Genomic DNA, 13,352 nt, shown 5'->3' with positions numbered 1-13,352 from the left:
AGCTTCTGTCACACTTGACTAAACACGGCTAACGCCAACTCTCTTCGCTTGTGAAAAACTAGTTAGGAAAACACTCCGCTTGGACTCGTCTACTTATATACTCTGACAATAAACTTCTAGAACTTTCTAAAATAGTAATCACTCTAATTATAGAAAGATTACAAAACACACCGATTTAGAAACGCTTACGCACGAACCTAAAAATAAACAAACTACGAACTCTCGCGAAGCTTCTAGACAGTGACGCTAGTCACGCAATACTATTTTTCGTAACACAAACAATATATTATGAACAAGAGAAAAATAGGTTGATTAGAAATTGCCTCGGGCTCGAACTTGACTCGCGCTGCGCTATCACAGTGGAAAGATAGCAGTGGGAGAATAGTGAAACATATTATAAAACCATTAGCGATATTCTAAATTTGGCCCCTTTGTGGATTATTTTATTGATTACTGTTCCAATTTCCTACGGAAACTAAAAGAAATCAGCTATTAAAACAATTACTTTTCAGAGTTTTACTTCAACTAGCAAACTCGAGGTAATTTGGCGAAAGGAATATGGTAAATTATAAAGCCATCTGTTAGCTTTTGAAGGGAGTTATCCTGAGGAAAGGTAACTACAAATGGTAAGTAAATTTTTAAAGCAGAACACGAAGGAAATTGGAAATTTCCATGTTCCTTTTAAAGACAGTTCGTAAAAGAACATCGAAGTTTCTATGTTCCTTTTTCACTTACTGAAATTTTTAAAGAACATAATGGAAATTTCCACGTTCATTTTAAGCATAACACGTCAACTGAACATAGAAATTTCCATGTTCCTTTTACGCATAACATGTAAGCGGAACATGGAAAATTCCATGTTCTTTTCCCACATAAAATGTAAAAGAACATGACATTTCCACTTTCGTTTAATTTCGGGTATAACATGCAAACGAAACATGGAAATTTCCATGTTAAGTTTCATCCATAAGCTGTAAAAGAATATGGAAATTTCCATGTTCCCTTTTAGAGACAATATGGGAAAGAAAGGGTATATGCATGTTCCCTTCATAGATCAGTGCAGGATGTAAAAATTCCGTGCTGGTTTGAGTGACAGAAGAGTTTCTATTTTTCTTTCGTATGCATATATCTGAAAGGAACTTCCTCACTATCGACATTTTCCAACGTAAAAGACAAAAGGAAAATCGATTGTCCTGGTAGTTTGCTAGGTTTGATTCTGAGTCAAAAAAGAACAGTGTCTTTCTTGTTTTTGTTGTTTTCATATTAAATAAGCTATTCCATTGTCCCACAAAAATGCCTTGGGATTTTCTTTAATTAATGTTACGAACATTGAATGGCTGAAATCCTTTTTCTCCTGGAATTCTCAGCTGCCACGTTTTCTCTCAAAGAGCTTAGGACGCGGAGGGACTTCCGTTACTTCGCATTGACTCTAACGGTTTACGGTTCGTCAGTCATTTCTAGCCAGTTTGGTGTAGCGTTCTACGAATTAAGTTGCGGAATGGCAAGCCTTGAACTTTTGTGAAAAGTCGTTCGCTGTGAAGTCGAAAGACACTTTCGAACCAATTTCTTGAACATAGTATAGTTATCACACACAATCTGGAGACTCAAAAGGAAAGTAAAATGTTTAGAGACATCTGCCTCAAGTCGTAGTATCCATATCAAGACAAAAACGAATTTGGGCTGCTGAGAATCGAGAATGCGTCAAAAAGGACAACTAGGAACGTTAAGGTTTAAAACAAGCGGACCAAACGTTTTTTCAAGAAACATTCGCTTGAAAGCAATTGTCACACGAATGTTCGGGATTATCTTTTTGGTAGATGAACTGCGCGTGAGTATGATCCTCACAAAATAACGTGATTCGGTTAGCCACTGTTAGAAACACATTGGAACTCTTTCTTCAAATATTGCAGTCGTTTTTGTCATGCAAATGCACTAATTAAGTGACCATTCTCAGTGCCTTCCTCTGCTAAGAGTTTGTCTTTGGGGAAGGAAAAGCCGATGGCCATTTCATGTTGGATGGTTTGGTCTTTCAGTTCACATATCTTTTCAAGCTGCCTCGACATTTTGTATTGAGCATGGGTTAAATTAAATGTATTCGGTGTGAGTCACCCGTGACTAGTAACCACAAAACGAAAACAAACAGTCGGGATATTTTCTAGCAACTCTGGCAAACACACGACAAGCAAGGAATCACTTCCTTGGAAACTCAAGGTAGTTCACACTTTTAAATTACCATCTCATTTTTTACTGAAGGAGCTGTAGGTTTCTGGCAGACTAGTTCCTCTAACCGACATAAGAAATACTCATGGGAATTTAGACAGTTAAAAATTGCCGCGCTGTTGTAAATTTCACAAATATATTGATGACGCGTGGCGATTGATCACGCGAAAAAATAAAAATTAAAAAACAGGCTTGACAAGTCGAAACTGGACTGACTCGTCCAGTTCTTTGGATTAGCCACTATCCACCGACACTGAGGTGAATAGCTGTTTTAGTCTATGCTAAAACTCATTGAGATAATATAGCACAAAAAGATGATTTTAACTCATTATTCCTCCAACGATTACAATATTTTCGGGCGCAAATCCCGCGCGAGTTGCTCGGATGCACGGAGGTGTATAGCAAAGGATATCCGAAGTTTGAGCAACCAACCAGAGCGCGCTTTGTAAGCTATCCACTGTTTTAGTATACACTAAACAAATTTCGACGCAGGCGTTGGTTATTGCTATCCGGCCTGTGATTGACCCCACGTGACATGAAGTAGCCAATAAAATCGTCCGAAAATTAATTATAGTTTAATATATTAGTGCTGTTTAACATTTTCTTCGAGGGGGAAAGAGGGATAAGTATAACCCCGCTTTACTTTGTGCTTTATTCTTTCGAGCAAATAATTGTCATAATGTAAGATAGCTTTCTATATTAAAGGTTTGGACGATTTCTTTCACGTTGGATTTGCATAGGCTTGGCTATAAGACCAACGAAGAACTCCATTGATTTGTTCCATTAACACGGGAGTTTGCTCACAGAGGCATAGTGATATTTACACATTGACTCCAAAAGGTAAAAGAAGCTAAACGTGTTCAACCTTAGGTAAATCTCAAATTGTAATCAATTACAAGCCTTTTTGCTTTGATAAAGAATCAGTTGTTAGCCATCATAACAGGATCAATTTTGGGTGCCAAAAGGGTTCACGATCCATACACTTTTTTTGTGCAAAATTTCGTATTTTCAAAGCATCATGCTCACAGATTATTGATTATCTGGTATATTGAGTTCAACTTTTCAGAGATAACTCATTATGCAATGCACTTTTAATAGTCAGTTGTTTTTTTTTTGTTCCCAGTTGACTGATTAGAAAAAGATATCCTTTTTTGTGCTAATGAGGCAAAAAGTGTAAACTGGGAGATTCCCATATAGCGTTGGGTTACCGAATTTTCTTTTTTTGTGATTATTATCCAAGGGGTGTTGCGAGAGTTTATTTCAAATGACAGTTCGGCAAGTTTTGTTCCAATCGTAGAGGGAAAACGGGTAATTGAACCAATCAAATGTATTTTCTTACGGCAATCGTTCGCGGCGCCATCAGATCAACTTTGGCTTCTTAAGATAGTCTTCTTTTTTCTTTTAGCGAAAAAAATACCCGTTTCTGGATTTCTAGTACGTCGGTTGATATTGTCGTAGGCTGGGGGATTGTACTAAAAATGTCACTCTTGCTATAGAACGCACGGACATTGTGAACCGACATAACGGCCGGCCGAAGGGGTTCATTTACTAGGCAAAGTGGAACAAAACCAGGATGAAGAGTAATACACCTTGGCATCGCAAATTTTACATATGCACACACACTTGGCAAGTCTGTTTCAGTCCCCATTTTGGATTTACCATCAACATTTCGGCTGGTTTTACTTAAAACAGTGTAAAGGTAATTCAGATCGGCCTATGGATTTCATTTGCTAGTATTTCAAACCATGCTCGCGTCCGCTCTGCCAGCCGCCTCGACATTCTTTGATTTGCCGCTCATCCAAAGAGCAGGCCATTTCCAAATTGCTGTTTGACTCGATTTCCAAATGCGTCTTGGTGCTCAAATATTGAAGGGGAAATGAATTTGATTTGCTTAAGAATACGCAACTCATTTCCACTTTAATGGTTGTGCACCAGGACTCAGTTTGAAATTAAGACATGCAACAACTCGGAAATGGGCTATTGGATGAGTTAGTCCAGTTTCGACTTGTCAAACCTCAATACATTTTTGGCAGTGGCAATTTTTAACTGTCTAAATTCCCATGAGTAATACCTATGACTGTTACAGAAACTTGTCTGCCAGAAACCTACAAATTTTTCAGTAAAAAATGAAAGGGTAATTTAAAACTTTGAACTATCTTGAGTTTTCAGGGAAGTGATTCCTTGCTTGTCGTTTGTTTGTCAGAGTTGTTCGAAAACATCCTGACTGTTTGTTTTCGTTTTGTGGTACTGTGGTTACTGGGCACGCGTGACTGACACCGAATACTTTTTTTTTTTTTGAAGCATGCTCAATACGAAATGTCGAGGCGTCTGCGCAGAGTCTTCTTTCCTGTTCCCGACCTACATGTATCTAGGAAGATCGAAAGAGACTCTGGTCACAGTGTATAATAATACATAGTCAAACAATATATTATGAAGAAGAGAAAAATAGGTTGATTAGAAATTGCCTCGGGCTCGAACTTGACTCGCGCTGCGCTATAACTATGGAAAGATAGCAGTGGGAGAATAGTGAAACATATTACAAAACCATTAGCGATATTCTAAATTTGGCCCCTTTGGATTATTTTATTGATTACTGTTCCAATTTCCTACGGAAACTAAAAGAAATCAGCTATTAAAACAATTACTTTTCAGAGTTTTACTTCAACTAGCAAACTCGAGGTAATTTGGCGAAAGGAATATGGTAAATTATAAAGCCATCTGTTAGCTTTTGAAGGGAGTTAACCTGAGGAAAGGTAACTAAAAATGGTAAGTAAATTTTTAAAGCAGAACACGAAAGAAATTGGAAATTTCCATGTTCCTTTTAAAGACAGTTCGTAAAAGAACATCGAAGTTTCTATGTTCCTTTCTCACTTACTGAAATTTTTAAAGAACATAATGGAAATTTCCACGTTCATTTTAAGCGTAACACGTAAACTGAACATAGAAATTTCCATGTTCCTTTTACGCATAACATGTAAGCGGAACATGGAAAATTCCATGTTCTTTTCCCACATAAAATGTAAAAGAACATGACATTTCCACTTTCGTTTAATTTCGGGTATAACATGTAAACGAAACATGGAAATTTCCATGTTAAGTTTCATCCATAAGCTGCAAAAGAATATGGAAATTTCCATGTTCCCTTTTAGCGACAATATGCGAAAGAAAGGGCATATGCATGTTCCCTTCATAGATCAGTGCAGGATGTAAAAATTCCGTGCTGGTTTGAGTGACAGAAGAGTTTCTATTTTTCTTTCGTATGCATATATCTGAAAGGAACTTCCTCACTATCGACATTTTCCAACGTAAAAGACAAAAAGGAAAATCGATTGTCCTGGTAATTTGCTAGGTTTGATTCTGAGTCAAAAAAGAACAGTGTTTTTCTTGTTTTTGTTATTTTCATATTAAATAAGCTATTCCATTGTCCCACAAAAATGCCTTGGGATTTTCTTAAATGTTACGAACATTGAATGGCTGAAATCCTTCTTCTTCTGGAGTTCTCAGCTGCCACGTTTTCTCTCAAAGAGCTTAGGACGCCGAGGGACTTACGTTACTTCGCATTGACTCTAACGGTTTACGGTTCGTTAGTCATTTCTAGCCAGTTTGGTGTAGCGTTCTACGAATTAAGTTGCGGAATGGCAAGCCTTGAACGTTTGTGAAAAGTCGTTCGCTGTGAAGTCGAAAGACACTTTCGAACCAATTCCTTGAACATAGTTATCACACACAATCTGGAGACTCAAAAGGAAAGTAAAATGTTGAGAGACATCTGCCTCAAGTCGTAGTATCCATATCAAGACAAAAAAGAATTCGGGCTGCTGAGAATCGAGAATGCGTCAAAAAGGACAACTAAGAACGTTAACGTTTAAAACAAGCGGATTAAACGTTTTTTCAAGAAACATTCGCTTGAAAGCAACTGTCACACGAATGTTCGGGATTATCTTTTTGGTAGATGAACTGCGCGTGAGTATAATCCTCACAAAATAACGTGATTCGGTTAGCCACTGCTAGAATCACATTGGCACTCTTTCTTCACATATCGTAGTCGTTTTTGTCATGCAAATGCATTAATTAAGTGAAAATTCTCAGTGCCTTTCTCTGCTAAGAGTTTGTCTTTGGGGAACGGAAAGCCGATGGCCATTTCATGTTGGATGGTTTGGTCTTTCAGTTCACATATCTTTTCAAGCTGCCTCGACATTTTGTATTGAGCATGGGTTAAATTAAATGTATTCGGTGTGAGTCACCCGTGACCAGTAACCACAAAACGAAAACAAACAGTCGGAACATCTTCTAACAACTCTGGCAAACACACGACAAGCAAGGAATCACTTCCTTGGAAACTCTAGATAGTTCATACTTTTAAATTACCATCTCATTTTTTTACTGAAACAGTTATAGGTTTCTGACAGACTAATTTCTGTAACCGACATAAGAAATACTCATGGGAATTTAGACAGTTAAAAATTGCCACGCTGTTGTAAATTTCACAAATATATTGATGACGCTTGGCGACTGATCAGGCGCAAAAGTCAAAATTAAAAGACAGGTTTGACAAGTCGAAACTGGACTAACTCGTCCAGTTCTTTGGATTAGCGGCAAATCAAAGAATCTCGCGGCGGCTGGCAGAGTCTTCTTTCCTATTCCCGACTTATCTAGGAAGATCGAAAAGAGGCTCTGATCGCAGGGTATAATAATGTATAGTCAAATAATATTTTATAGAGAAGAAAAAATTAAGTTGATTAAAGATTGCCTAGGGCTCGAACTTGACTCTTGCTGCGCTATAATTGTGCAAAGAAAGCAGTCGGAGAATAGTGCTAATTACTGTAATTACGCGGGATGCCGAAGGCAGCGCGTGCTCAGCGTTAAAAATCGGGCGATTTCGTTTTTTCATCGAAGTCACAAAATGGCCGTGTTTTTCTATTGTGCGATTTCATTCGTTCCAGTCCACCTTGAATTCACGTGCAAGATCAGGGGTCGATCATGTTGGATATACACTATGTGTGATTTCATTGGCTCGGGTCCAACTTGGAATCACGTTCGAGATTAGGATTAGACACTAAGTGCTGATGAAACAATACTCTCGCGATGTTCATGAAAGCAGTTTTCAGAGTCACTTGTCAAATAGTGAATGGTGATTGAAATTCTTGGATTTATTAGCCATATTTTTTTGGTTGTATTGAACCGTGAATACTTGCATAGAGTGTCCTTCCAACTGGGAACCTGTTTCTTGCCATCAATCGAACCAACGAGTTTGCCAATCAAAGCAATGAGTTCACTACGGTGTGTTCATCAATGGAACCAACGAAGTCAGCGGCTTGCTACAGTTGTAAGTTATCAAAGGAAGAGTTCAACTGGTCAGAAACAGTTTGTCAAATTAAAACACTGTAAATTTGAAGCAACTTTCACACATCACGGAAAGAGTTACATAAAGTCTTCTTTAGAGCCTAGTGAAGACATCTGGATGGTTTTTATGGTAATCATTGTAAAGTATTTTCATGTGAAATAAAGATTAGCGTACCTTTGTTACGCCACAGGCAGCCCAAGCTCGGTATACGATTTATAGACTTTGCATGGGAAAATTAACTTTGAGCTTATAAATGCTACAGTAAATGTAGAAAAAAAATTCACTTACCTCTACGTACAGTTGTCCTCATCTTTTCAGTGCAATCGGAGAGAAACTGTGGCCGTTTTAGACGGGGTTGTGGCTTACGAATTTTTAAGATGTTGTTAGTTGTCATTTCCTCTTATAAAGAGAAGAAAGGCTGGTGACTAGCGGCGATCTCATCCCACAAATTGCTTTCGCATCACAAAGAAACGTACCGAATCTCCATAAAAACACCACAGCCTTAAGTCCAGATAAGATGGATTTAGCCAAGCCTAAAAGCGCAGCTCCCTGGTTATTCATTCTTACTGCCTGTAGAGTTAGTGAAAATAAAAGGTTTCGAATTGTCCGCGTTTTGATGTTTCCAGTTGCTGCTTTAATAATTAAATCTTGCTTTCTTCTAAAAGAAAATTCATTGCCTAACTAGTGAATTCCACGGTAAATTTTACGCTAAAAACCGATATCGCATGAATCACAAAGCGATGAGTACGATATTGGTTTTTCGAGTAAAATTTACTTTGGGATTTCATCGGTTGGCAATGAATTTTTCTTGAACCGCATGAGTTTTGAAAGAAAACAAGCACACCCTGAGCGAGCGAATGGAAAAGTATAAATTTAAAGCCATTTCAGAGTCAACTGTCAATAGCCAGTGAATAGAAATCACGCCAAAATTAGAAGCCATAAAAAAAAATAATAAATAAATAAATAAATAACTTTGTCAGTTGAAGGTCAAAGAAGAGTTTTGCTGATGTACTTTATTCCATTTCATCTCTGAAAACGAGATCATTTGCATTTTGATGTATTTCATTGAAACACGCCAGCTTGGCTTGGAACAAGAATTATGCAACCAAGAAAGGGCGAACTTCAAACAAGATCCTCTCCAACACTTAAATAACGTTTAGGTGCTTTAAACAAACTTCTGAAAACACATGCTAGTGAACTCGGGCTGCTGAGAATCGAGAATGCATCAAAAAGGACAACTAATGAGGACGTTAACGTTGAAAACAAGAAGGCCAAACGTTTTTTCAAGAACAATTCACTTGAAAGCACACGAATGGTCGGGATTATCTTTTTGATAGATAACTGCGCGTACGTATGATTCCCACAAAATAGCGTGATTCAATTTTACCCACAGTTAGAAACACATGGAAACTCTTTCTTCACATATCGCAGTCGTTTTTGTCATGCAAATGCATTAAGAGGAAATTGTCACTACCTTTCTCTGCTAAGAGTTTATCTTTGGGGAAAACGGAGCTCCGATGGCCATTGCATGTTGGATAGTTTGGTCTTTCAGTTCACATATCTTTTCAAACTGCTTCGACATTTCGTACTCGGAGTATGGGTTAAATATTTAAATTAATTCGGTGTCAGCGCGTGACCAGTAACCACAAAACGTAAGAGAACAACTCGAACAACTCTGGCAAACACACGACAACCAAGGAATCACTTCCTTGGAAACTCGAGAAAGTTCATACTTTTAAATTACCATTTCATTTTTTATTGAAATATTTGTGGGGAAGTTAACTGTTTACAAACGTTGCTTTTGTTGTTCAAATGTGCCAACGGTTGGCACAGTAATGAATAATAGATGACGTCAACAATGTCTTTCCTATGAGTTTCTTACAGACTACTTTCTGTAACCGACAAGGGAAATACTCATGGGAATTAAGACATTTAATTGCCAAGCTGTTGTAAAATTCAAAAATATATTGATGACGCTTGGCGATTGATCATACGCAAAAATAAACAAAACTGCCCTGGACTGATTCATCCAATTCTTTGGATGAGCGGCAAATTAAAGAAGAATGTCAACGCGGCTGGCAGAGTCTTCTTTCCAGTTTCCGACTTATCGAGGAAGGTCGAAAGAGGCTCTGATCGCAGGGGATAATAATGTATAGTCAAACGATATTTTTTAAAGAAGAAAAAAATAGGTTGATTAGAAATTGCCTCGGGATCGAACTTGACTCGTGCTGCGCTATGCAAAGATAGCAGTGGGAGAATAGCGTAATTACTGTAATTAACACTACTGCGTCTTCACGGCACTGAACACTTAGTGCGCCTTAGAATTTGACAGAATAAGTTCTATTCATGCAGGTGGTGGAAGGCGATTGCAACTGCACTTGGTCCGAACTGATGGGCAAAAGTGGTGTTGCGAAATGGAAACTAACAAATTGTTTAACCTTAACCTTAAGAATTTTTTTTTTATTTCTCAAAGTTGTTTTGGTTAAAACTTAGAAGAAGCTTTTTCCTCATCATTAGGCGATAAGACTGTCAACAAAGCGCTTCTCAAATTATTACGCCAACCATGTAACAGCTGAAATAGGTCTGAAATAGGGTATCAAATTTTTGGTCAGCTCTGAAATAGGGTAGGAAAAATCGCAGATTTTGGTCTGAAATAGGGTAAGGGTTTCACTAAGCGGGCCGCACAACCCAACCCAATTTTTCTGGGAGTACCTCCCTCCCTCCCCCGGGTTAGTCACACACAACACTACACTTAGTATTAACCCAGTCACCGAAGCGCGAATGCGAACTCGATTATTTTGAATAGGTCCTTCTTAATTATCAATACTTCAAAAGCAACATTCACGGTGGATTCACCTTTTATTGTTATGTTGGTAGCTATGGCGGCGTGAAGCCTCATTTTTCATCACCCTTCCGACCTCCTCAGAGGTCATCCTTCGCAGGCGGGAGCTAAAAACAAGTGCTTTTAGGCTTTGAAAAGGTACCCAAAAGCCTGTGCTCCGTGCTGCTTATGAAACTGTTGAAAGATTTCAGATGGCACAAATCTAAGCACATTCTGCTGTATTTGAGAAAATTTACTGACAAGATTTATTGACATAGCTTGTAAAAAAAAACCTTTACTAGAGAATAATAAAAAAATAAAATTCAAATAAGGACTGACTCTACTGTTAACACTATGGTGCTTTCGGCGATATATGTGAAAATCTCATGACACTCACTTATTTGATTTTATTCGCTTTATTCATGTTCCTAATCATATTTACACCTCATTATTTACATTATTTTACAATCTTCCCGCATGCTTTGCGCATATTTTTACTTTAGGGTGCTGTTTTTCTTTTTTGGGAAAATCCAAATACGGATTTGTGATCTCCGCTCAATGGATTCTTCAGCGTCAAAAAAACGCAAAATCCGGAAAAGGATTATTTTCCATGACAAGGCAACCAAACAAACCCAGATTGGCGTGCAGTTTCACAAACAAAACAAAAAAAGTTCACTGGTTTGTTTTGGAGAAATTCTTTAATGAAAACGCCTCCAGAAAATAAAATTACCTTAGCGATCGATAAAAAGAAATGACGAAAAAACGTACAAATCGATTACAGAGGGTATTTTTTTCCTTTTTAGCTGTAGGAAAGGTGCTAACAATATTATTGCTGTCAAGAAACTTTTAGAGTAATTTATGGTGTGACAGTGGCAGGAAATTTAACTATTTTCGACATACAGTAAAAATACAGTAAAAACTGCGCAAGAGGAACATTTCAGCTAAACTGTCATGTACGGTAGCTGTTGTGTATCGTTTCCCATAAAAACGCTGAAACGGTGAATCTCAAAAATCCGGATTTAGATTTGATCCAAAGTATACCCCTCGAGTGTAAATACTTTGGGTTCATGATCCGTTTTTGGATTTCGCCCAACAAAGGCAAAATTCAATCTTGAATTCAAGAATCCATTTTCAGATTTTCCCAAAAAACGCCCCCTTGACATTCGTATAAATGGTCCCTGATGATGCCGTAGATCGGCGAAAGCAGTGGATTTTGCATTATAGTTTTAACAGTATGATTTGGCCTTATTGAATTTTTAACCTTTTTTAATGCTTGTGGAGGACAACATACAAGATTTGTAGAAACTGTTTTGTAATTATTTGATTAACGGTTGGGGAAGAAAAAAAATCAGGGGACAAAATTCCTCGGGAAAGTCCCTGAATTTTTCCTGTTTTCTGAGAATTCACACGACATGTGCAAACAAGATCCATTTTTCAAACCTTTCCCGAGAGAAGTCAAGAGTGAAGGGATTCTACTTCGTCATTGGTCTAAATCGCTTGTAAGTCACGTGAGATAGAACGCGGGAACTTTGAGCATTCCGGTTTGAGTGTTGACCTTTGAACATTCACTTCGTTATTGAATTTATCGACAAGAAAGTCTGCTAGGTCAGCTGGAAAAGGAACAAAGACGAGGACAATTCTGCATTCAAGGATGACCTTTTGCTTGATGAAGGGGAAGAGCAGGGGGAGTCACGTCCCACCCTAAATATCAAATTCTTGGCATGGTTTTTCCCTCTCCAAGGTTATTAAATGCAAAACCGAAGAAAAAATAAATAAACAAAATGAATAAAAGAGAAATAACCATATTAAAAGACTGCAACCAGAATTTTTGGTTAACTTCCAAACTAAAAAAGGTATGCAAAATGAAAAATGGTCAACTGATATAGATGAAATATGATCGCACTGAAATGTTTCGTCCAACAGAATGTGGCAGATGCGAGGAGTTTGGGGATTTTTTCCATTACAACAGCTAAAACCTGCAACAAAAACAGTGCAAAAGTCATATGTCACAGAGCATTTTTCAGCAACAGCATTGAAATTCCAGTAGAGATGATCGTGCTACTTGAGACCGTTAACATAATTCTCCATGAATCATGCCGATGAAAAAAATTACAAATCAAATTAAGCGAAACTGCAGACCGCGGAACCTGAAGAACTTTGAAATATGACTGTTTTTATTTAAACCACATGGTATAAACGATGAGATTTACAATAATGTTTGTTAAATATCGACTGTACCTGCCGATCATTGCGTTCCACGTGCCATTTCTAGCTGTTATCTGCGTATTTGCACCAACTGATTCAAGTTAGCCGATTAGCTGGTGGATTGGTTGGCAAGTCACAATCTACAACTCATTTTACATCCTCAAAAGAGGATCCCGCTTGGTTTGAGGATTCTTTTTATTTAGCAGAAAAAGAAAACAAACAGCGGTTGCAAACGTTTTCGTTTTATACTTGACGTTTCGTATGCTGCAACATACATCATCAGAAGCGACGGTTAAAACTGTTACACAGAAATTTTAAAACTTGAGCGAGGCAATGGTGACTAGTTACAAAGTATTATAACAAAATCGTAACTTCCGGTAGTTGATACTTCCGGAAGAACTTATTAAAGATAAAGCTTCTCGCTACAGATGTTTTCATTAAGAGAGGGTTTTAGGTTCCTGATTAATAGCGATTCTTTATTTTACACTGCAAGTTAGACTTTCCAGTAGCGAGGATTTCAAAATGGTCCCATTTGATGTTATGACCGGTAGAAATAGTATGGTCTGCAACAGCAGAGGCGTGACCGACTTGTGTAAGAGCTTTGAAATGCTGGCACTTCCTATCATGCAATCTTAATTTTGTCTTACCGATGTAGGAGGAATCACAGTCCCAACAACTGGCTTTTTTATACTATTTTAGATCTTTGAGAACGACTGAAACGATCTTTGTAAGGAAAAAAATATAAGGAAAAATAACCCCAGGATT

At 37.8% G+C, this 13,352-nt stretch overlaps 1 protein-coding gene across 1 annotated transcript in view; it reads left to right on the top strand.

Annotated features, from left to right (window-relative positions):
* The first annotated feature begins 610 nt into the window (after positions 1-610).
* Positions 611-13,352, top strand: part of LOC137988327 (deleted in malignant brain tumors 1 protein-like) — a 79,686-nt gene continuing 66,944 nt past the window's right edge. The window contains exon 1 of the mRNA XM_068834356.1: positions 611-626. The gene's annotated coding sequence lies outside the window, so the exon portion shown is untranslated. The remainder of the gene's footprint in view (positions 627-13,352) is intronic.

The sequence above is a fragment of the Montipora foliosa genome, unplaced genomic scaffold, assembly GCF_036669935.1.
Source record: "Montipora foliosa isolate CH-2021 unplaced genomic scaffold, ASM3666993v2 scaffold_413, whole genome shotgun sequence".
Taxonomy (NCBI): domain Eukaryota; kingdom Metazoa; phylum Cnidaria; class Anthozoa; order Scleractinia; family Acroporidae; genus Montipora; species Montipora foliosa.
The sequence above is the reverse complement of the archived record's forward strand: the minus strand, read 5'-3'. Positions and strand labels throughout refer to the sequence as shown.